Genomic DNA, 4,301 nt, shown 5'->3' with positions numbered 1-4,301 from the left:
TGCAACTAAGGTCTGGCTACCTGTACCCAGTTAGCTCTGAGTCTGGTTTCTTTCAGACCTCTGCTTCTTTTCTCTGGTTGATATAATGTGAACAAATTAGGGAAGATGCTAGGGACAAAATGTCTAGTCAACATGAAATGTCAAGTTGATGAAAGCTGCCTTTTCAGTTAAAGGATGGAAAGGGAAACTCAATAAGCTCTAAACCCAGAATGCAAGGCTATGCAAGGCTATGCAAGGCTGTGCCCTTGTACTTTGTGCTTAAGTCTGATTCCTAGGAAAGCTAATGTCCTCTGAAGTCATGGGGGTGGAGGGACCTGGGGGCTTCTAAATAGCCCCTCTTAACGACGTCATTGATTTTACCCAAAGAACCCAGGGATTTGGGACATCAGGACTTAGGTGATAAGGGAAAACTATTCACAGTTAAATAATCCAAACATGGGCCCTTTTTGTTTTGTTTTTAAACTTTTAAAGTTCTCTGTTTGAAACCTTTGGTGCTTCATTTCAAATGTGTCTAGTTTTCATTTTGAGTTGACAAGTCTCATTGTGTGTGCTGCAGTGTGCTTCAAAGGTACGCCTGCAGTTGTAAAAAGAAAAACAAGCCTGTGGCTATCGGAACAAACCTATCTCTTCCCCTATCTTTCCACTGGGAAACGAGGCAGCCTGCACATAGTGTTTCAGAACCCAAATGCGCAGAGTCCTAACTCATAGCCCCCGTCACATACATGACTCACCCGAAGCACTGGACTCTTGGAGGACAGCCAACCTTCACAAGACAAGACAAGATTCCCCATGACACCAAGGACTCCAGTCAGAATCCAGAGTATATTGCCATCTACTTTCCCCGTGACCCAGTTTGAATGGAAAGAGGGAGTCAGGAGAGAAACAACTTTCTTCTAGAAGTCAAGGCAAAAGCTGAGCTTTCAGGCTGGGGAGATGGCTCAGCAGCTAAAACTGACCGCTGCCTCTGCTGAGGGCCAGGGTTCAGTTCCCAGCACCCATGTCAGCTGGCCACAGCTGCCTGGAACTCCAACTCCTGGGGGATCTGACACCTCGGGCCTCTGCAGGCAACTGCAATTACACACACACGCGCGCGCACACACACACACACACACACACACACACACACACACACACACACACCACTTTAAAATAATAGAAACAAATAATTTTTTAAAAAGCTTAGTTTCTCGATATCCCCAAATAGTTCAATGTTGATGCAAGGACAAAGGGTCCTGTTTCTTCCACTCTAAAACTACGAAGCCAGACCAAAACTCCTCAGGCACTGTATTCCTTGTCTCATCTGTCAATGCCCCTCTGCACAGAAATCAAAGAGGAGGCAAGAGGTCTATTGCTCTGTACATCCAACCATAGCACGGCAGGTGCTAAAGTCAAAACCAGAACCTTATCATCTGGGAAAGCCTCGCTTTCCCAGAGGCTGCATCTTTGAACATGGGCTTATCCATTGCATCTGATATATCACCAAGAATTGTCAGTTTTCTCTGCTATCAGCCTGCTTTTCTCTACTCCCCTTTCATCAGTACACTTCAACAGCCAGAAGCAGCAAGCTTTACCATGGCGCCAAGCCTCTGAGCATACTCTCTCCTCACATCACAGTTGCTTCACACACCTACAGATCCCAAATAGGACTTAAAAATTCTTCCTGGTTTAAGTTCTTTGATTGTGCTAATGGTCCCAGCACATCCCTTTTCACCAAGTACCTTGGCAAGTCTTCCTGCTCCACCCAACTCTGGCTTCAGCTTGGCGCCTTGCTTTGGCTGTGGGTTATTAACAGATAAAATTGAACAGAAGCTTCTAATGCTGCTTGCACAATTCTGCTTGCACACGTGTTGTATGCCTCAGCCATGACTAGAGCGTTTCTGAGCTAGCCTGATGATGGGGTTGGAAGCAGAGTTCACTGGTCACAGACATTCCAGCCAAGCCTATGCTAGGTCAGCTAATGGTGAACCAGTTCACAGTCCTGGGTGTGCACCCTGCCAGAATGAACAGAGCTGCCTGGCTAACTCATAGCCCAAAGCAGCCACACCCATCCCTGGGCAGATGCAGAACTAAATAAGGGTTCAAGCTAGGCTGGACATGGTGGCACAAACCTGTAATCTAAGCACTTGAGAGATGTTGTCAAGAGAATTATTGAGAATTCAAGGCCAGCATAAGCTACATAGCAAGACCCCGACCCCAAAACACTAACGCAACAACATAAACTTAGACAAGGTCCAACAGGATGGCCCAACAAGTGAGCAGGGTATGTGTTTGTTTAACTTGTTAACCTGGGTTTAATCCCCAGAGTCCATAAGGTGAAGGGGAAGGGTGGACTCCTACAGGCTATCTTCAGACTTCCACACAGTCACTATATACACAAACCAAATAAATATACTAATTTAAAAAAATCAGATAAAAATATAATATTTCACAATACATGAACCCAAAGCAACGTTCAAGTTCCACTGTCAATATATAGTGTTCTACTGTAACATAGTCATGCTTATTTATTTATCTAATGTCTGGGGAAAATTTTGTGCTTCAGAGGAAGAGTGAGTCTGGAAGTGACCTGAGAGGACTTGGTGAGCTACTGAATGGTTGCATGTCTCAGCCACTGACAATTGGTAGATTCATTACACTGTAGGGAAATTTGCTGACACTTCTCATCTGAGAGCTCAATTTTCCTGAAGAAAGTACTGGGGGAGCATCAGGAATGAGGTCAGGCCAAAGCCAGCCTGCTCTACTTCCCCACTCCAGGCATGGACCTTGAGCTGGGTCAGCGGCTAGTCCATGAGCTTGAATGGCAGACACCTATAGTATTGTATCCTTTGGTAGTTGCCACTCTTGTTACAGTGACTCTGTAACACATATTTTTGATGAGTTTCATCCACCACCAAATGCGTACTCAGAGGCCTGTGTGCATTGGAGCAGAGATAAAGAGAGGGCTTCTGAAAGATAAAACCCAGACAGTATTTACCTAGATTAATTTGGTTATGTTTACACAGCAAGGCTAAAATTTAATTCCCACCCTGGAGTCTGCTGGTAGAAACTCAGCGGGATCCAGGTATCAGTTAATAAAGAAAAATTAAGCTACATTTTCTTATCACCTATGAATATACTGAGAGTCAATTTTGCAAATGTGATAAGAATTTTTATAGAAAGAATAAACGGGGGCCTGGAGAGGTGACAGCTCAGTGGTTAAAGCACTTACCACACAAATATGATGTGTGGAGTTCAGATCCTCAGAGCCCATATAAAGGTCAGGTGGAGGTAACGGCCAAGAAGGCAGAAATGGGGTTCCCTGAGCAAGCTGGCTAGGGAGCCTAGCTCTAATGGTGAGCTCCCCGTTTGATTGACAGACCCCTACGCAAAGTATAAAGCGGAAGAGTGAACAGGAATGACCCCTGACCTCAACCCCCACAAGCACTTGAACATGCACACGGACACACGCATACAAACACGCATACATATGCATGCAGAACACACATGCATAATTGAAATGGATAAGGAAGACAGCATAAACAGATGAATTACCACACAAACAGGAAATTCCCCACCGCACAGCTGTGTACTCTTCCCACCATTTTTTTGGCACTTTGTCCAGCCAAGGTATTCATCCAGAATGAACTCCTCATCTCAAAATGACTCCCAAGGCCAAGTAACTTGTAGAGCCAGCCCCCTCCTGCAGGAATGCCTGCACAATCCCCTCTTCCCCTCCTCCCGTGGCTCTGGAGTGCAGTAGGTGGCCTTGGATAAAGGCTCACAAAGCACACTGGCATCTTCTAAGACTGAGGAGCTTGCCTCTTTCCAGAGATGCTGGCCTTAAATCTGTACTGAAAATCCTCTGAGATCATGGCGAGGCAATGTTTTCCCTGAGCCGGGAGAAGTTCAGACTCCCACATCTGGAATTTGACCTTTGTGCATGTTGTCATTTCACCCACCACAGGAAACCTTTCTGGGCTGGGCTGAAATATGTAAGTGTTCAGCACTGTGGCTGGTAGCAATCCCACCCAGCTGTGTGGAACGGGAAGCAACAGGGCAATTAATATTCTGTGAAGACGTCAGGGACCAGACGAAAGCCGGCCATTTATCACGGCTGACTCATCGTTCGAAGAGCAAACACATCATTGTCTGTGGGCTTCTGCTGACTCACTTGCTAGCCCTGAGAGACATGCACCTAGATGGAGCTGCCAGCTACCCAGCATGCCTTTGGAGGGCATTGCCCTTTTGCATTAGCCACATTGGGTTCAGTCTCTGGAGAAGTTGCTATGAATCTTCCACAGGGGGGTTTCAAATGCATGAAG

The sequence above is a fragment of the Mastomys coucha genome, unplaced genomic scaffold, assembly GCF_008632895.1.
Source record: "Mastomys coucha isolate ucsf_1 unplaced genomic scaffold, UCSF_Mcou_1 pScaffold17, whole genome shotgun sequence".
Classification (NCBI taxonomy): Eukaryota; Metazoa; Chordata; class Mammalia; order Rodentia; family Muridae; genus Mastomys; species Mastomys coucha.
This window is presented reverse-complemented; position numbering follows the sequence as displayed.